An 18,793-nucleotide genomic window follows, 5' to 3' on the forward strand; every position below is an offset into this window, starting at 1 on the left:
TCTCACACCTTCAACTTTTATTATCACTGAATCTCTTTATTGCTCAGCAACGTTTTACTCCTCTCTAGGTATTTGTTCTTTAGTTGGAATTAAGCTGTCTGGTCGTGTACTTTGTAGATTTGGCAGGGGTAGCTTAGAGTATGTACAGCAGACAATTGTTTGATCTTGACAGTGATGAGTGTTACCCCAAATATTTTAGACTAACCAGTAACTTGCTGTCCTATTACCCTGCAGTTCTAGGATATCAGCTCACCATCGCTGCTGTACTTCCAGGGCCGGGAGACTTCAAGCATCATCACCAACTGACAGGGATTCAGACGGCTATACCTTCGCAAATTTCACAAATACAAGCAGCCCCTTGTTTCTCATTTTTTTCTGGATTCCCCCTGAGTTACAGGTGCTGCTTCTGGTAAGTGTAACTTTGTACTACAGTTATTGCTGGACATTTAGAGTCGCAAAACATCTACTGTGACAGTGTCCTGGACTGCTTATGTTCTATTCTGATCAGAGTTGGAGTACAAGCTTTACCTCCGTTTTATGATTAAGTGCTATTTTATGCTTTAAACATTACCTTTGTTATGTTAAACACCACACAGATCGCCCCAGAACTAACTAGAAAGGACTGTATTGCCCTTTTGGGTAGTATTATGGTGCATCTTTGAATATAATTGGCAATCCAACACTATGTACGTTTCCATGTTTTAATAATCTGTTAGCTCATAGTCTGCATTGTGAGCTACTTCTTGCTGTCTAAGTCCCTCTGGCGTTGTATGCAGCATTGTACTTCATTGTCCAGGACTGGTGGCTCCTGTGGAAACCGTTATTTATTTTTTAAATAGCTGGAACCGGATTGTTTGCCTCTCGCTCCCATGGGTATGGTTTCAGAGCAGATTGTTTATCATTAGTTGTGTACACTTTCATGCTGCATTCCGCGGCATTAGCAACGTCGTCCAGTCTCAGGTGCTGCACTGATGAGGTTAAGCATTGCTACCGGATGTTTACAAAGACCTTCTATAAGGTGTGTTATGTCACTTATAATCCACAGAAAACGCTTTGCTTCAAGTTTTCTTTATTGGAGAAGAGCTTGGTAGAAAACTGATTTTACAAAGCCCCTGGAAAGAATGTCTAACAGGCACACAGTATAAATTACAGCAATAACAGTTCTATAGTGGAACAAGTAGTGAACCAATGACACGGCTGTACCAAGTTGCATCCCAACAATTATGTAAACATGCCATGCATCTATTCCCTTTTATTTTTTTTAAATAGATATTTATACACAAAAACAAAGTTGTGTGAAAAACACACCTAATACTCAGAGCAACTAAACTAATTTGATTACTCACTATGTACTATTTTGAAAATAATAAAAATGCAGTAAAACAATAAATTCAGTCAACCTATCTTTTAGGTACTCTGACAATTCTACAGCTTTTTCTTAACACAGATATTTCTGGATCCTTTAGAGTTAACATGCATACTTTCTATGGCACACTTGACCCCATCTTTGGCAACTCTAACACTTTCCATATTATGTCTTCCCACTTTGGCAATTTGGGATAAATTCCACCATTGTCCATTTGCCACATGCACTGCGTTCACTCTTACACCTGTAACCTTATCAGGATCTCAAAACTTTACTTTGCAACTTGGGATCTATAATTTGTACCATATCTCCCACTTCAACTCTCATTTTTCTGACCACTCTATCCATACCTTTCAAATCTTTATGACAATGCATAGTACTGTATTTGTCACTCAACTTTTTTTCACACTCTTACAGGCTCAAGAGACGACATAACCTTGACCCATCACTTTCATTTTCCAAAACAGACACAAAGATACCATTTTTCTCTCTCTCATAAGCTGAAAAAGTATTTCCCCTGTGATTGAATGAGGAGTGGATCTGTAAGCCCAAATCAACTCTCTAATGGCAGTTTCACAATTCACTTTAGACCTCACTGCACTTTAGATGCATTCTACCGACACCCTGTTGAATCACTCAACTTTTCCATTGGCTTGAGGGTGATATAAAGGTGTGCATAGATGTTTGACACCATACCTCCCCAAACATTCTGTTATAGTATTAGAGGTAATCTGCACCCCGTTATCTGTGAGCAACTCCTCTGGGGTCCCTTCCTTGGTGAAAACATCACAGAAAAAACGAATTGCCGAATCAGTGTTGGGTTCAACTACACCTTGTACCTCCACCCACTTTGATAGAAGATCTGCACTATAAAATTCCTCATCTTAGGAGGAAGGTTGTGAAATGGTCCTATAAAATCTACAGCAATTCTCTGCCACACTTTGCTAGGACTAGCCACAGGTATCGGTGTTGGCACAGTGTTCACCAAATGCTTATCTCTGGAACAACATTGCACACAGTTCTTGACTAATCTTTCTACATCCGCACCCAGCCCTGGCCACCAAAAATCATTCCTTATTCTTTGCTTTGTGGCAGTCATGCATATACGTCCTACATGCGCTGTCTCTAAAATCTGTTGGCATCAACTTTTCGCCTCTAACCAACAACTTCCCTTCTAATGACAACCTGCCTGCTGCTTTGCAATAGTATTGAAGTGATGCTTCAAGAGACTTTTCTTTTGTCCATCTGTATTTCACTAAAGTTATAACGTTACCCAAAACACCATCTTCATTTAACTTCTTACACAACTCATTACTGTCGGGTCAAATTACTTTATCTTTAACCTTAGAAATGATGCACTCTTCAATGTGTTCGTGTACATCATCCATGCTTGAATTTTTTACAGGCAATCAAGAAGAAAAAAATCTGCCTTGAAATTTTTTCCACTTGCAATGTAGCTAAAAATGTAATCAATAACCTAGCTGTGGCTCTTGATTTTATTTCCTAATCAGTTCTTCACAAGAGGTCTGTGGTCTGAGGCAAAAGTTTCTGCCCCAAAGATAGGGCTTAGATTTTTTCCTCTTCCCATACACAAGCCAACATTTCCTTTTCTATGACCGAATATCTTGACTCCATGTATCTCAATCTCCTGGAAGCGAACCCCAAAGTAACTTCCTTACCGTCACACGCTTGTGACAAAACATCGCTGATACCGTAAGTACTGCCTTTAAAATCTCACAACCTTCAAAGTAGGTTTGTAAAGAGTAAGCCAACAAGATGGTCAATTTAATACAATTAAAACTTCATTGGCTATCATCCAGTGACAGAAACTCAATTCTTTTTCAGTAAACCCTTGAAACGCGCAGTCAAATTAACAACATTTTGGATAAATTTGGCGTAAAACTCACAGAGACCAAGGAACCATCTAAGTTGATCTCTGTCATTGGGGTGTGGGGCATTCACACTACCATCCACAATGCCAGGTTTTGGTTTTACACCTTCAGAGTGCCCTAAACACACAGTTTCATTAACACCAACTATGCACTTGTCTTTCCTGATGCTCAGACCATTGTTTTCCAAGACAGACAGAACCTTCTGGACACATCTATTATGTTTTTGTATTGTCAGCATAAATCAGAATATCATTCTGAAATGTCACCATGTTTGCAGTGTTCTCAAACCTTTCTGCTATTACTTTTTGAAAGACCAATGACGCTGAGGCTAACCCAAATGACATGCAGCAAAACTGGAACATGCCATCAGGCGTGATGAAAGCTGTAAGATGACGAGAATGTTTGTCCATGATGACCTGATAATAGGCTGCCCTAAGATCCAATTTAGTGAACCATTTTGTCTTACCCACTGTATTAATTAAATGTTCAATATGTGGGAGCAGAAAATTCCCTGCCCAAATTGCCTCATTTAGTGATCTTAAGTCAATACAAAGACGCAATTCCCCAGATTTCTTTTTATCAAGAACCAATGAAGAGAGCCATAAACTAGCATCTACCACTTCAATGACTTCATCATCCTGCATTTTTTAAATAGATGATAACTAACTTCGTACACTGTAGGGAACATTGGGCAATTTATGCTCGATAGGCACACAATTTTCTTTGACTTCAATAGTACGTGCAAAGTTCCTAATTTTGTCCACCTTATTTTGAAAAACACTTCTAAAAACATCTTTTCATGACTCTTGTTCAGTAATAGCATTGACTAAAGTAATTGTCTCCTTGTGCCCAGGTGTGCTCATGAGATTCTAAACAGCCTTGGTCCACCATGCCGAGACATTAATACCTTCACAAGCAACAGAGAGTTTTCCTTTGATGGTCTTGGTTTCAACATTGATACTAGCCCAAAAATAGCTGCCCAGTTGTATTCAACTGCTGTTAAAAGCTGTGGTAATTACATCCGCAGGTAATAACACTTTATCACCCCAGTGATCATTGTACTTCTCACATGAAATGATAGTGATTTTACCCCCCCCCCCCAGAATCTACAAGTAGTCGAACGTGAATACCATCAATTAACATGGACATGTATGGATCATTGTGTTTCTTGTCAACTGTTAACACAGCCTCAACACTTTCAACTGAAAGTACTGACTCTTCTACCCTTTTTTCAACGTCTTCTTTATCATCCAACCCTTGATCTTGTACACTCCTGATACCAATGTGCTTACCTCCCCCTGCATGCTTTCCTGAAATGGCCAATTTTCTTGCATTTCTAGCATTCCTGTATGGCAGCAGGACAAATCCTAAAGTGTGACAAATGTAAAGAAGAACCACACCTAAAACACATGGGTCTGTCTGAACCTCGAAGAGATCCTCTCCTTTTTTGGCATTGAGAGAAACCTTGCACCATAGATTGCTTGTTATGTATGACACTTTGCATCGTAACTTTTGCGACACTCGTTTGTGTTTCCCCAGAACCCATCTGTTTAGAATCTTCCAAAGAGGTTTCTGTGCCATTTGGGATGTCAATGGTCTCATTAAGAGACAGGTTCTTGCAAGCCAGTAACCTTTGTTATATCTTCTAAGAATGGCATCTTGAAACAATTTGATCACATATCAACAGAGGAGTGAACCCCTCAAATTTACAACATGCAGCCAATTCCTTTAACGTCGCTACGTTGATGAAATTTTTTTGTGACACACTACCAAATTCACTTTCCCTTCAAAATGCGTCTGCGTTCAGTCTCTTCATACTCTTTGTCCCCTGTACCAGCAAACATGAGTAGATGATCAAAGGTGTTCTGACCTTTTACTCCCAGATTGTAATAATGTAAATTGAGTTTTATGGTCTGGGTTGATTTTCATACCATCACTGGCTCTCAAGTAAGCTTTGAATAATCTAAACCACAACCTCCATCTCATCAGAGGTTCCCCATGGTTTTGTAAGAAAGGACTGGGAGGCGTGACACACTGCTTCATAAGAACAATGTACCAAAGAGAAGTAAATGTGATGCTGACAAAAATGAGCAAATAGCATAGAAAATAACTCCAAAGCTGTCAATTTATAATGAGTAAGTGTGCTGATCACTGAAGCTAGCAGGTGGCATTCTCAGTTACCCAAACTCTACCAGGATTTAATGAGTAAGTGTGCTGATAACTGAAATTAGCAGATTGTGTTGCAGACAAACCAGATCCACAGTTAACAAGTGTGCCAGTCAATTTGATAAATATACCAGCAGGTGGCACCGTTGAACCAAGGTCTGGTAGCTTGAACCGGATCTCAAACAGAGAAGATTGCTTATACCATCACTGTAGCTGCTTCTCACTGTACTCATCTACTTTTCCTCTGACATACTCGCCCATTGTACTACACCTAGATGTGCTTTTCAACCCCTGTGTGTGCCTGGGCACCTTGATACCTGCCACTGCAACTAGATGTGAAGTTTTAAATCTGCATAAAATCTACCTAAACATGCCCTTCCATGCAGTTATATCACCGATTACAGGATTGTTTTTAGTAAACTTGATACCTGCATCAGTCTAATGGAAGATTCCCCCCTCTTCACTACTTCTTGTTACTGGACTAAGTGCCTTTTTCTTTTGCCACTACTACGCCCCCAAACTACACTCTTCCCCCTTTCCCTCAAGATTCATGTCCCTAAATCTACTTGTACTTGGAATGAGTCAATAATAAAACATTCCCTTTAATACTTTAAGCCTCAACCTGTAAGCACACCATCTGATACATTAGTGTGTTTTCTAGTTTGCTTATCCTTTGGACTTCATTGACTGTAAATCTACAAATCTAGATATTATACTATAAATAAATATCAGTATGCTCCTAGGGCTAAAGTTTACCTGCATTTGCCATGTAGCTGATAAATCAGTTGAGTGAAAGTCTTTCGTCTGTTAGCACTTCTTGCTTCTCCTTTTCTTTTTAACTAATCTTTCCCCTAGAATTCATCTAATTCACAGGGCTACTGCATTGACTTTTCCATTCCTTCCTTTGCAAAATAGCTGCAGGGTATTTTTAAGGGCAACTTGGCACCCTCTTCCATGGGGCGATTGTCTTAGTAAAGCATGGATGTATATCCAGCCATAGATACCTATCCACGAGGGTGAAGATCTACAACTGAAGGATTTCTTTTTCCCCTCAGATGAACAACTAATTTTCATAACCAAAGCACAGTGTTGTGAAAAGCCTGCATGATATGGTTTACTTGATCTCTTGTCTAACACAAGAAATTCACTAACAACGGTAAGGCTGCCTATTTTTATTTTTTTATTTGTATTAATTAAGATTCAAATATATCTGCACTGGTTAATGTCTCAACCTTTGTGCATTTGTTCCATTGTATATGTTGCACATTTCATAATATTTTATGTGCCAGTGTACGAAAGTTTGACTTACCATAGTCTTTTCCACCCTTTGTAAAAAAATATACTGTCAGCAGGGCATCTTGAATTATGTGGCAGGTGAGGAAAAATTAAAAGGTAGGGTTGACTATATGTAATGCTGCAAGAAAAGGCAAATTGTGTCATAAAGCGGCACAATTTGTATAGTGTTACTTCACTGTTTTGATCTTTTTCACGTACATGAACACTGAGTGATCAGAGGTTTCACCTCATTAGTACCAGTTAAACAGAGAATGCAAAGGACAATCGTTGTAAGAGCAGAGCCAGAACTGAAGACTAAATGCACTCTGGCCTGTTGACATAGCTTGGCAACATTGACTCATTGGGAGGCTTGTGAATGTATCTTAGGAGCTAAGACCACAAAAAGTGCCTAATTGATTAAGTTGTTTTGTGTTTTTTATAAATGCAACTGGCTGGGCATTAACACATTCCATAGAAGGGAGGTGGAATGGGGAGTTAAAGGCATACTTATTGTGGCCCACTTGCAAAAGCCTGCCGATATATCGATTTTTTTTTTGTTTTTTGTTTTTTTGTTTTTTTTTTGTTCATACAGCAGCTTCTCTCAGCTTTTCCTTTTCTAGAACTGGTCAGAATTCCTCTTGATGAGGACTCTAATAAATCCCTTTACCAAATTGGAAGGGGAATGGGACCCTTTCAGACTGTGTACTAGGTATTGGGAAAGTAGTTTCTCTCTGGAGAAACAAATTTGGGAGCTTCTCTTTTATCTCTACAAACACCTTGGGTACTAGCTTTAATCAAGAAGCACTTTGGGATAATTGGCAATACCCAAAAGTGTGTCCGACATTGTAAATGTGGCCATTGTCAGAAAAGGAGTGAGTGTATTGTACTGCATTATAGCACACTGCCTACTGTGCAAAGCTTTGTATTAATGAATAATGTATATGAATTGCAACATTGTATATGTTCAGACAACATTGTATATGTTCAGATACATGTCTTGCTTAAAATCAGAGGATTCCTTTTTGTCTTCATTTTATTATGTCACCCTGTAAACTGGTAGTCATGGACTTGTGCAGAGGGAGTGTGCATTCTACTTGTGCAGTTGACCACTTAGGAATGACGACTTTTCATTTATCGTAGACGTCTTGGGTGGCTGGCTTATTATTCTCCTTGTTTTTTTGAGGAAGGAAAGTTAGCACAAATTGGTTCTAAAGACCACACATTGTGTTTCTGTCTGAATGGAACCAGAGCTTCCACTCATCATGCCTGCTTTGTGACCTTTTGAAGAGAATTATGATGGCTTTGGAACAGCCATGGTCATTATTGCCAGCTGGATTTTCAACAGGCTCCTTCTGCTGTCAGGGAAATTCCACTGGGGGTTAGGGCAGCACCAGTTTCTGTCTCCTTGCATGTACATTTTGTATTTTATGTACTGGTCTCCTCCTCCTGTTCTTTCTCAAATGCTCTTGAATATACCACCTAGTTGAAAATGGAAAAATTCCAAGATTTAAGAGTAGTCTTACCGTTACCTTTATGGTAACTCTGTTACTATTAATTCATAGGCCATCATGTACACCTGTCCGTCTTCCCCCTTCATGCTTCAGTCAGGAATCAGTTTTACTGGCTTATTTTTGCTTTTTTGTTGTTGGAAAAAGTAGCAGGGACACCTATAATGCATATGTACAGAGATGGGGTCATTTTAGGGTGAGGCATGCGTGTTTAGTACCGATTATGTAAAGTCCTGTTTAACAATGATCGAAGCAGCAAGTAAGGATACCCATGCATTGATAATGAGGGCGAAGCAATTAACTATAGTAGCAAAGTGACTTTAAAGTAACCCAACATTTGTAGTATAAGTGTCAAGCTTCTTAATCTCAAGTTTTTGTTCATATTTTGTGTTTTTCATAAAGTCTCAAGTGTACTTGTAATGCCATCATCATATCTCTAAAAAAGGTGTTGGAATTTTGTATGAATGTGTATTCAGTTCTATAATGCTGCAGTATTTTCTTCACTGTGCAGGAGATTTGATGAGATGCATATATTGAATGTTTAAATTTTTTTTGTGGCAATGGGGGATGATACTCTGAATTCAGTGCTTAATGACCAACCGGTAAAGTGCCTTGGATTTCAGAAATGGGAAGGTTCCTTCTTCATCAGCAGCTCAGCTGTGTTATTGTGTGAGCAATGCACAATTCTATAGAAACTGTTATAGTATTTATGAGATGCCTGCCGCAAACCGTATTCCTTGAAACAGTAGCGCAGAATATGGAGAGGCAAGCTTGTGAGAATATGGGTGTAAAAAAAAAAAAAAAAAAAAAAGGCGTGGGGAGGGGTGGAGGGGGCGTTTTACAGAATATCTACCCCTTTTGAATACATAGGCATGATGGTGATTGATATGGTAAATATTTGTGATTAAGAGATAATATATTTAATGGTTTACTCTACTAGGAATAATAGTATGGGGAGTAGTTATGACCTCCAACATGTATTTCTGGCTGCGTCGTTGCTAGATTTTTTTCAGTAGTCCTTTATAAAAGCATACTTTTTAAATTGCAGTGGCTCCCAAATGTGTTGTGTTTTAACTTCAGTTTGTTGGAAAATGTTACGACTTGCCAATAACATGTCTTGGCTAACCAGAGAACATTGACCCCGGACCGAAGCTGAAAGGGGATGTGTGGTTTTGCAGTACAGACTACATTAATTCAAATGCCTGTATTTACTCAGTGTTCAATGACTATATCTGCTGTTGATTAGCATTAATTAAGTTAGCTGACATTCAAGATTATACTTACTAATCACAGAAAATAATAACATGCAAATAGACTCACCCTAAAGAGCTGAGTAGCAACAGGGATCATGCTAACTTTCCCGTAGTATAGTAGGCCGAGCGTATCCTGTCAAGAGACTTGTATGTGGATCCACTATTGTTCAAATACCTATGTTGCAATTCATGGCAGGAACCCTAGGTTCAATATTAGCCATAAATCCAGCCTCTTATGCCCTTTAAGGTCTGGCATAATCCCAGAACCTTTGATTAAAATAATAATAATAAAAAGCGTGTTTTATATATATATATATATATATATATATATATATACACACATGTAAAATATACTTACTTGAAGAGGCTTTCGTTATCTATTGGTCTGTTGGTGTGCCATTCACATTTATTTTCCACCCACTTCGACATACAGCTTGAGACATGATGCCACCCCTTTTCCGCCACTGGAAAACTTCACTTTAAGTGACTGCATTTTACTTTTTCACTAGGAACACATCTGTACACAAGCTAGTTCCCTTCTGTGCCAATGTAATTGTTTCTAATTTATTACTTTGATGTCCCCTTTGTGTTTAGAGTGATGTGCAACACAATGCTTTGTATTAGGGAGCCAGGCCATGGCATAGGCCACATTCCAGGCTCTGAGTTCTTGTCTGGCCAATGCTATGTAGATTTCTTTTGGAGTGTTTTTTTTTTATCTTGCTGCTGGTATTTCACATTGTAACTGATTGTGTCCATTTGAACCTGTATTAAATTGTCGAAAGCTTCAATATTCTATGCATTCATAAGCAGACAATTCTTCAAAACACATTTATTTTGGGATCAATTTCATTAATGGTTCCTCTTATAAAGTTTGCACAGGAAGAAAACAGATGTTTATTGTGTGTTTGCAACACTTGTACACTTTATTATTTCTGGTCTTTGTTTCTTTCATTTGTTTCGTTTTTCATTCCTCTTTCCATTTTCTTTAATTTCTTGTTTCCTTTTTCATTCCTTTCTTGCTTTCCTTTCATTGTTTTATTTTCTTTTTTTCTTGATTTTTCTTATTCTTTTTTTCCTTGCCTTCTTTTCTTCTTCCTTGATTCCTTCTGTTGTCTTTCTTTCCTTTTTTTTCCTCTCAAAGGCAAGAGGCTTCAGTACCAGGGAGTACTGAGGTAACATTTGCCCTTGCCTTCTTTTCTTCTTCCTTGATTCCTTCTGTTGTCTTTCTTTCCTTTTTTTTCCTCTCAAAGGCAAGAGGCTTCAGTACCAGGGAGTACTGAGGTAACATTTGCCCTTAGTGTTTTTTTTTTTTTTTTTTTTTAAAAAAAAAAACAAAAAAACAATTTGAGTGACAAATGCCCAGCAGCTTTCCAAACAAGGAAGTTTTGCAAAAGCCATGATAAAATAAGAAGTGCCATAAAGCTGTCTGACTACACTAGATCTATCTGCTTTGCCAGTGCTGTTTATAATAGTTAATTTACTCATAACCAACTATTGTGGTGCTCTTGATGATAATTAGCTCTCACTCAGCAGTAAACGCTCTTGCTTGTACTCCAGAGAAAATAATGTAATAATATCCACCCCAAGACAAAGATAATTACCTTTGGGAGACCTAGGATTACAGTGGGGTGGGGAATGGATCACCAGTTGGAACTACTCCTGGATACTTTTAATTCATAGATGACATAGAAAGCCACTAAGAATTGGTACACTAATATCAAGACAATGGGAGGTGTCATTATGTTCAGTATAAGCTTTGAAGGGTGTCTATTTTAATTCCTCTGAAAGCAGACATTTTTCATTTCCTCAAATTAGGTCCTCTGCTTTAGAGGATTAGTTGGTCACTGCAAAATAGATAGAATTGAGCGTAAGCTATAGTTTCTTTGGCTAGCACATAATGATTTCTACAAATTAAGCACACTCTCCAGTCAGTTGTCACTGCCACCCTGAAAGAGCAACTACCTTATTGCATTGTTTTGATTTGAAGATGAGCTCTTATGGAAACAGATTGTTCATCGTGTCCTCATCCAGTCATGTGCTCAATGGCATTAAGAAGAAATAGATGATACAAGTTTATAGATTTACATTAATTATGCTGCGTATCTTACAAACACACAAATCAATGGTTATGCAGCATAGTTTCGAGACAGATGTAAGGTCAATTCAACACAAGAAAATAATAATTTATACATACTAATTACAGTATGAATCAACGTTTATTTCACAGCTTTGTTTCTGATTATGGGTGGTTTGTCTAATTGTACACTTGAATATAACATTTGTGCTTCTCTTGCATGACATATTGTTGCTTTGATGATAATTTCACTAATCTAAGGGAACAAACATAATTTATTTTTTATTCCATGTGCCATGCTATTGTGTACTACTATAAACAAAATTCCAAAGTGTTTTTCTTAAATGTACTGTGTAACCTGTTAAATGTACCTGTTTAGTATATAGTGTCTAGTTTTGCGTAAAATCCTGTATTTTTATTAACACATAAATTTTCTATATGTCATTTTAAAATGTATTTTTGTTGTTTAAGATGTTTATCATAGCATTTGTATTGCTTTTTTTTAAAAACCATTCCTTAATAAGTACAATCAAAGGAATACATTGAATGTGGCGCTACATTTAAAGCTGAGGACTAGACATTTATAAAAGCTTATGATCACACAAGCTGCAACTTTCAAAATGAAGTGAAGCTTCTTAGTCAAAGAGTGTGGTGTCCCTAAATACAGATGGCAGCAATACATTTCACAGACTGAGGTGAAAGTGGCTAAAGGTATTTCATGTTTAACAAATACATTTCCAGAACAATCTGGTCTTAGGACCCTGCAAAGGCACATCAAAGGGCAATTATTAACATAACAATAGAACATTTAAGTGAGGGGTGCCCTTGTTACTGGCAACAAAAATACGAGAAAATAAAAGGAGAAACAGAATAATTATCTTTTTTTTTTTTTTTTTTGTGTGAGAATCCTTTCATTTTGCTGGCTCCACTGGACCAGCATACCTCTACAGCTGAATACACTTCCATCAGTCAGTCATATACGCTTAGCCTCACTTGCGCACACCCCAGAGCCCAATTCACAAAAGCAGCGCAAGGGGGTGCTTGTTCTCTAACATTGCACTGAAAACCTGAAGCAAACTCCCACAGCACATCTGAGCCTCCTCCTCACTTGAGTCCCACAAGTAGCTTGCATGCAGGGCTACATGCCTACACACCTGCTCAAGCGCCTGGATACATCCACACAGGATTAGCTTCCTCTACAAATTGGCATAACATAACAAATCTGCATATTCGTTACACTGCTCAACCACTATTAGACCCTGGTAGAACAGACTTGGTTGCTTCTTGACTCTGGGACACAAGAAGATGCTTGTACTTCTCTGTAATTAGATTAGATTAGAAAGAGTCTTCATTTCTAGGTCTCTACGAAATTAAGTGGCCCCAGCAAAGCTCTGTGTATGTGAATAGTAGGTTTCTTTTGGTGCACGTTGGTCTAGGTGCTACAAAGTGGCAGAGCCCTATTAACCGGGGGTAATGGCATTGATCTACAGTGCACATTTAAATGTAGCTCACTAATGTACTGGATCAATAAGCTGTTGTTTACCAGTTTTTGTACGAGTGTATGCTATATGACAACTAAACTAAGATTATATACATAACATATAGACCTTTTCTGAAAAAGGCCATGTTCTGGTTTGTGTATTGCAGAAGGAAGATGCTTATTCATTTTATTAAAAGCATGTGAAGGATTAGACAAATATATATGTTTTAGATGTGCAAAACAATAGGGGTTTTCAGCAAGTCAAATAGCCTACTTACAGTAGGCTATTTCATTGAACATGGTGTCATGAAAAGGTGGCTTTATCAAGATTTGGGCAGAAGGGGCTAGACAATGATTTATATAAGACCTGCTGATGGAAGCAAGACTTGGCAACCTCATTGACCTGAGGTACGATCATGAATCTTGCAGACAACGTTCTTCAGCTGTCCATCATTTCTTCTCACACGGTAGAGCCCTTGAGTTCACCTTTCCTGGTGACCACTAGTGCTTCCATATGACTGCATTGTTTGTGAAAATGTACTCTCCTTAATATTCATATGTGCAACATTTTGAAGGCACTTAAGATTAAATCATACTTGCATTCCAGTGGCCTTCAGGGTCATTTCAGTTTGCATGTTCATTTATGACTGTTGCCATACCACTTTGTCTAAAACTCTGATGTAAGACCAGCTTTTGGAAGTGCTCCCTGTTTATTCATTCCAGTATGCAGTGTAACAGTCTTGCTGGAAGGGAGATAAAAGTGCAGACCTAAAATCAGTTGTCATTAATGGGGAGTGGGGATTCAGACCAGTCAAATTAAATTAGAACCGCCTTAGTAGCATTGTACTAACCATGTGTTAGACATCAGTGAACTATTGAAAACTCATCCACCCAACAAGACTGATATGTTAATTACTTAATCCAAAATCAGCATTAATGACCATCTGGGATGTGCCCTCTTCCCCTGCTAACTCTGATCAAAATTTCCAGCACTGTCCAATTGGCTAGCATATCTAAAACCTGTCTTCCTTCTTATAGAATGCTCAAAACTTTGATCCTCTATTATAGGAACCCCTTGGGGTCCCTTTGGTTAATGCCTTGATTTTGTCAAAGATCGACTATGGCAAAAAAGCTCTGCTAACACTGCTCTCAAGAAATAAAACGCCCATCTCCAGTTGCAGCAAAAATGCCGCCATCCATACTTCCATTCAAGAATAAATCTTCATTGGGTTCAAGTCCATATTAGAATTTTCTTTAAACCCACAATTATTCATATTCAATATCCCCTGCATTTATGGTGTAAATAATTCTTTTTGTATAGGGATTCCAGAAGGTTACGTTTTGAACACCTTTTTTAAATTACAGATTCCCAAAACGTGTTTCACAATTTCAGAAATAGAGCTTTTTCAGGTTCAGCCACTAACTCCTGTAATATGGTTCCATTGTTCCTTCGAAAGGCAGTCTTGTCTCCAGTTTTTCAGAAAGCCCTCTAAAAACTGCCTGTTCAGTCATTAGCTTATCTTCCTTTTTAAAACCACCTTTTCCCACCCAAAAAATTCAAACATTCTCCTCTGTTTAATAATTAATCTAGCTGTTGCAAACCGATGTGTTGGTGTTAGCCTCAAGCAACAAATTATTTGGTGTTCGCACGCTTTATAATTATTTTAATTGTATTAATTTTATTTACTTTTTTAGATTTTAATGTTACTTTATCTGATTCTAATCTGTCTGATCAGTCCAGCAAATAGCTTGTGTGGTTCTCAAATGCTTAAACAGCTAGGCATCATTTGTCATCACTGTTTCTTGGTGGGAGCTGGACACAATTGAAGGTGGTAATGCCCAAATCAGCTTGAACAGAGTTAACAATTTTGTATACTTTTTTGTTTTTTAATGTCCGGTTTAATGCAAAAATATATTATTGGTGGGGATCTGAGTAAGCTTTTTGTTGCATTAAAACCTTAGGATTTCTGTATCTTTTTTGTTGAAAGATATTTTCTAATAATAATGGGAAAAGGGGTGGGTACAGTACCAATCAATATTTTGTATCACATTTAATTCTTAAAGGGAATAGATTATGTGAGATCCGGAAACCTGTTTTGATATAGTTTTATCTTATACTAAACCAATAATATGATATTGTGGATTGTTTAACCATTTGATTTTGTAAGGCCACCTTTTTGGAATAATAAACATCACCACTGTTTCTATTAAAGCAGTAGTGTTTAATTTGGCATATACATAAGAAAAAAAAAATATATATATATATATTGGTAGTCCCGTGATCCACAACCTATACTGCAAGTTAACTTGCAAGAAGGTGTCAGTAAAGGGAAAAAGATAAATGCTTGTAGTTTGTGACGTTTTTAAGCATGTATCTTGTTCCCTTTAGTGACACCTTCTTGCAGGTTAACTTGCTGCATAGGTTGCGGATCAAAGACTATCAATTATTTTCTTGCTATCCTCTTCTTCCCTGCCATCACTAGAACAATGGGTCTATCCTATGTTGGTTTTCCTACCTTGCACTCAGCTTTATTAATTTACTGCCTAACTGTTTGACTTAATCGCTACTTTCCATTTGCAGCCTTGAAAAAGCCCCAGGTGAACTAACCACGAGGGGGCGATACATGTGTCGGCCTTTTTCTTATACATGTTCAAGATTTCTTAAGCTTATTACCATCAATAAATGCACTTAAATTGAATGCAAAGACTCAAAGCATCATTATTGAATTCAAACTGAGGCACTTTTTCAATATTGATGCTTTATATGAGTGAGCTCGATTTATGACTTGGGATAAACTGGTCCATACCCCTATTGATAACCCACCTAACAGCTGAGAACTGGACATTTAAAAGGAAGGGAGAATTGGACCTTCAAATTTGATATTTGAAATATTTGAATTATGCATCATAAGTTAAACAATCTAATGCAGATAGACTTTACTGAGAAGAATGAGTTTTCTTATCACTTTCATAAACACATGCAGGAATTAACTGGTATTAAACCTTTGCATCATAGTCAGCACCCTGGTCCAACCTCCTGAGGTCACTTTAATTCTTTCATAATTGATTTTTAGACTGTTTTGTGGTGTAAAGACTCCTGTAATGGTAATGAGACTGTTGGATTTGGGCAGGAGGACAACCAGGTGTTGGGGACTGAGTCTGACCCTGCGCCGTGTGACAGCTGTCGGCCTAACCCTTCCGGCCAGCTAGGAGCACCTTCCCAGTACCCAAAAATTAAAGGTGATTTGTGTCAGTCCTTACCATGTCATCTGGATTTCTCAGGGAAATCGTGATTGCACAGTCACCTGTGTCTTGCACATACAAGGGCAAAATAGAACCGGGACTAGGTTCAATAAGTTTGAATCAACTGCATTCTATGTTAAAAAAAAAAAAGTATGTATTGCGATATAAGGATGATAAAACATAATAAAAGCAAGGCAGTGACAAGAAAAGTGAAACATCGAAAAAGTACCACCATACTGTCACAACAATGGTTCTAAAATCCCTACCTGCACTACTAAGGTTCTCTGTAAGAGCACGGCAGTGTAGCACTTAATCTGCCCATCAAGCCCCCTTGGGAGAACCCCATCCCCCCCATACCTGTGATAGTAGGTAAAGAAGAGGTCTGTTGGTCTACTGCGAATTCTCCCACATGAAGAGAGAGACTGGGTCGGGTCTCAGCAGAAGCTGCAAATGCGACGTGCAGTGTACGATGGCAACCGGTTGGAATTTCCCTCTATTTTTCGTGTGTGTGTGTGTGGGGGGGGGGGGGGGGGAAGGGGGAGGGGGTCAGTGAGGTATTTTATAATAAAACATCTGATGTGTTGAGAAGACTGCCCCAATGTGACAACGCATATATTTCTATGTATAAGGGTTGGGGACATGATGAACGCTCTGTACCGGCAATAATTTGTAACTTATCACGTACAACTTTGAATAAAGCATAGAGTGAAAATGCAGTGCAGGGAAAAGATTAACAGAAGTCTATGTAAAAGGACAAGCTGATAAAATAATAAAACCATCTCCACTAAAACAAGGCTTCTGCTAAAATAATAGAGGAATAAAAATGCATGCCTCAGAGTAAAAGGGCACGAGCTGCAGGTGTAGACTAAAATAACTTGCCTGTGTAATATTTTAAAGTAACCTCACAACATTTGTTTTTTTCTCTTTTTTATTTAAATTTCCACTGTTTTAATATCATTTATCCACTCAACCTTAGTACTGATTTCCCCACCCCCAACCAATGTCACTATTCTTACTAAATTGTGTCTTTATAAATCAGCTGGTCACATTGTGTTCTACATTACTTTCCTTTGGTTTATTACAAATCAAATGTTTGTGCACCTTTAGAAGTTTGCTTCGTTAAAGATAATCTTAGGAAAAACTGGTCTACTCATGGTAACTCAGACTTGCATAAAGTCTGTGATTGGTTAAATGCCTGCTGTTTCCTGACATGTTCTCGCCCCCTCTCTGTTCTCCCACTTTCTCAGTCCCATTTCTATCTCTGCCCATCATGTTTTGCTCTGAGCCATCCTGCTTTCTGTTTCTTGGCATTCTCTATCACACACACGTTAATGACTACCTGTTGTGGTTTGTTTTGCTTGATTAAATAAACACAATGTTTAATAACATCCCTGGCTTGACGCTGGAAACCTTTATTGAGCAAGAGATGTTACTAAACATGATGCAGGGTAGTATTTAAATTGATACTTTCACACTTGCAACGTAATCACTATTAGGCGTTATAGAGTGTGTCAGATTCTGTGCTAATGTGCGCCACAAAGTGCAGATTGCCTTCAGAAATGCATTTCTTTTTTTATTAGCAGAAGAGTATTCCTTATTTTATAGGCATTAATGATTAACCTATTTTCAAGTGTGAAGTTTAAATGAGGGGGAAGCTGCCTTGCTTGCTACAGAAGAACAGCAGTGGGTCCTAACTCTTAATATGTTACCCTGGGCTCAGTGACTGGTGCCACAGGGTGGAGGATATGGCTCTACGACCAGAGCTGCCGACTGTAGAACTGGGAAATCGAGATTCATGCTTGGTGTCTGCTCAACGTCTTGTGATTCTGGACAAATAACTAAATCTCCACGCATTTAAAAATAAATTGTTTTGTGTAACATAAGTGGTGCTCATGTAAAGTGCTCCAGTACCTTAGGGTTGAATTCATGCTATATCAAGATTTGCTTTCACTGTGAGCTTAAACCAACAACACTCATGCAAAGAGAGAGACTGTTGGTAAGCTGCTTTGAGTTATTGGTTGTTGCCATTCAAATTGTGATTGCACTTATGAAAATGATAACCATTGGTTGTAGATCATAGCTCTAATCTATGGGGCTTTTCATGTGTACTGCATGAGCTAGATAAGGGTACAATATTCGTATTGTTGATTACCTCTATTATTGCTATCAGCACATGAATGAGCTAGCTCTGTCACCTAAAACGTTTGTCAGTCAAATGAAGTCATTTGCTAGTTTTGAAAGCTTCATTCCAGTGAACATGATGAAACAATATTGAAAGAATGTCAAACTTAATCCAAGTTTGTTAAACTTGAAGTGCAAGCAATTTACACACAAAGGTCTAAAATATGTACATGCCCGGTGTAATTTGTCTGTCAGGTGTCTGCTCTAGCTTAACAAACCTACAGAATTAAAGTGCATTATAGCCACTCTGATGCCGAGTTTGAGTGAGCCTTATTAAATGTTTACAGCATAGTCCTTCAGAAGAAAGTACAAGAGCTTATTATCGTATAAACCAGAGGTGTCAAACATTTTCTGG

General features: G+C 38.1%; 2 protein-coding genes across 5 annotated transcripts in view; both read left to right on the top strand.

Annotated features, from left to right (window-relative positions):
* Nucleotides 1-268: 268 nt before the first annotated feature.
* LOC138259017 (biorientation of chromosomes in cell division protein 1-like) overlaps nucleotides 269-18,793 on the top strand; it is a 42,889-nt gene continuing 24,364 nt past the window's right edge. For 2 of the 4 annotated variants that reach the window (XM_069206406.1, XM_069206405.1), the window contains exons 1-2: nucleotides 272-409; nucleotides 6,480-6,580. The gene's annotated coding sequence lies outside the window, so the exon portion shown is untranslated. Of the gene's footprint in view, nucleotides 410-6,479; nucleotides 6,581-18,793 lie in introns of all 4 variants that reach the window. The other 2 variants (XM_069206404.1, XM_069206407.1) reach the window with 2 other exon arrangements.
* The window catches only part of PTPDC1 (protein tyrosine phosphatase domain containing 1), a 227,818-nt gene continuing 209,302 nt past the window's right edge, over nucleotides 278-18,793 (top strand). Inside the window, exon 1 of the mRNA XM_069206402.1 lies at nucleotides 278-409. The gene's annotated coding sequence lies outside the window, so the exon portion shown is untranslated. The remainder of the gene's footprint in view (nucleotides 410-18,793) is intronic.

Source organism: Pleurodeles waltl, chromosome 9 (assembly GCF_031143425.1).
Source record: "Pleurodeles waltl isolate 20211129_DDA chromosome 9, aPleWal1.hap1.20221129, whole genome shotgun sequence".
In the NCBI taxonomy this organism is placed as follows: domain Eukaryota; kingdom Metazoa; phylum Chordata; class Amphibia; order Caudata; family Salamandridae; genus Pleurodeles; species Pleurodeles waltl.